This window comes from Penaeus vannamei, chromosome 11 (assembly GCF_042767895.1).
Source record: "Penaeus vannamei isolate JL-2024 chromosome 11, ASM4276789v1, whole genome shotgun sequence".
Classification (NCBI taxonomy): domain Eukaryota; kingdom Metazoa; phylum Arthropoda; class Malacostraca; order Decapoda; family Penaeidae; genus Penaeus; species Penaeus vannamei.
This window is the reverse complement of record NC_091559.1, coordinates 23,284,593-23,287,092: the sequence shown is the minus strand read 5'-3', so window position 1 is coordinate 23,287,092 and position 2,500 is coordinate 23,284,593. Positions and strand designations below refer to the sequence as shown.

Here is a 2,500-nt window from a genome sequence, read left to right as displayed (position 1 = left end):
TTTGGCATCTTCATACAAATCCAGAGGCACAATTAGATGGTATAATCTCAGATAGAACTCCTTGCCGGCCATCCCTTACGAAATCCCCCGACACAGCAGTCACCGACCAGCTGAAGCAAAGCCCTCCCTCGCTCCTTCAAAACGTTTCATTACGTATGCTTATGTAATACTGTGACCATAAAACTCACCATTCTCTACAGCTGTAATCGTGGGAAGGGGCTACTATCATAATGGCTGGGAACGGCTTGACGATAATGTTATTGGAATGAATACAGAGACCAGGCTGTTCATTTCTCAAGACTGCCAGCTGTTGGTGAACTGCGTGTGTTGATCCGGAATGAAGGAAACAGAAAAAACACAACAAGGAAAAAATATAATATACTTTGTCACGACATCACTCAGACGCAACAAAAACAGTGTCAGAATACCAGGTGATGTATCAGTGATGAAACTGATATCTATCAGGTTCTGCGATATCTCTTTAGTTCAGTTTCTAATCTACCTGCTGTTGATTTCATTGTTATTGTTATCACTATTGATTTCGTTACTATTTTCATATTGTCATTCTTCAGTAATGATAATAGTAATGATGATGACGATAATAGTGATAATGATGATAGTGTTAATAATGATAGTAATGATAATGATAATAGGAATGATGATAATAATGATGGTAATAATGATAATGACAATGATACTACAAATTATAATATTGATCCTCATAAGAATGATAATGAAAATAACAACAACAATAATGATGATAACAATAACAATGATAAAAAATATGATAACAATTATAATAATTACAATAATAATAACAGTTGCAACAATAATGATTATGACAATGATAATAATGATAACAAAATAATAATATAATCCGGGCTAGTATGGCAGGAACGCGTCGGCCTCTCATCGGAGGGGCCAGCGGTTCGCGCCCCGACCAGGCGCCTTGCAATTGTTGCCTGGAGCTTAACGCTGTGGGTGAGAACTAAGCTTTGTCGCATCAGCACTACAGCTTACACACGCTGATCGAGTCGACACGGGACGGGCTCCTCTCATAGCTCGGGCGAGGTTCAGCTTCGCATATCGAGCTTCTTCTTAATAATGATATGAAGGAGGTCGGCCTATTCTTGAAAGCTCGGAGTCGCAAAGAGAAATTTCGACAAACTGCTTGTATTGTACCGCTTCCTCCTTATTGGCGGGGGACCCAGATCGAGGAAGCAATGTACTAAGGGGACAACTTAGAACCATCCAAGAATATAGCTGAATCTTTGATCCCACAGAATCTGTAAACATCTAGGAAACGCATAACGTATTCGAGGAAGATGGCTCTTCGGAACCACCTTAGCATGTATTTCTTCTATGATCCTAAAGTTGAGGAAGAAAAGTACCCAAAGAGCAGTATCAATCTAGTACAAGGCGTTGTTGATCTTTTGTAGTCAAATTGAGAAGAAAGTTTAAACTTGGGTAAAGAAAACGAAGAAAAATCTGAGATATTGACAGAACAGTTCTTCCCTTGATGCTGTCTGGTCAAGTCATTTTACAGTTTGCTCCTATTCCGGTAGTAAATGCGTGCTTTCACCGCATTTTAACGACAGGGGAAATTTTGTGAGTGACTGTTTACTCGACCATGCTGTAATTAAATGGAATTCGATTTCATAGACTGCATGGGATTATTTTATATACTCTTAAGATTCGTTTTGAATTATCATTGCTGCTGAGAGCTGAATTAACTAGTGCATTTAAATCAATTCAAATTTAATTTAAATTTTTAAAAGTCTGATCCTATATATAAAAATGCATATTGAGTGAGACAGTTTGTGTTTTTTTTTTATTATTATTATTTTTTTTTTTACATTATTTGACATCGGAAGTTAGAATCATTACTATTGGATATCCATTTCCTCATATCAAATTCCATGCTTTAGTGGATATGCCATCAATTCCTACTGCATATTTGCATGCATATTTCTCTAATTTAAAGTGCATAATTATCCTAATTCAATTAATTGTTAATTTGATTGTGATTATTCGTGGTATGATAGTTATTGGCATCATCATTGATATGTGGTAATAACATTAGTATTTATATCATCATTAATATGGTGATACAATTTTCATAAATACTATTATTATCATTATTTCTGTTACTACTGTTACTACTGCTATTACTATTATCATCCTCATCATTATCATTATCATGATCATCACCATAATCATTATTATCTTATTATTTTACTAATGATATCATTATTATTATTATTGTTATTACTGTTATTCTTATTCTTCTTATTATTATTATCATCTTTGCATTACTATTATTATTATCATGATTGCTATTAGTAGTCGTATCATTATCATAATTGTCTTTATTACTATTAACATTGTTATTGTTATCACTATTATTTTTATTACTATCATTATTATTATCATTATCCTTACTACTTGTCTTTATTATTATTATTGTCATTTTTATTATCATTATTATTTTCATTGTTAT

The 2,500-nt window shown here is 33.6% G+C and overlaps 1 protein-coding gene across 1 annotated transcript in view; it reads right to left on the bottom strand.

Moving 5' to 3' along the window:
* LOC113830496 (uncharacterized) overlaps positions 1-2,500 on the bottom strand; it is a 242,765-nt gene that overhangs the window by 69,366 nt on the left and 170,899 nt on the right. The window lies entirely within an intron of this gene.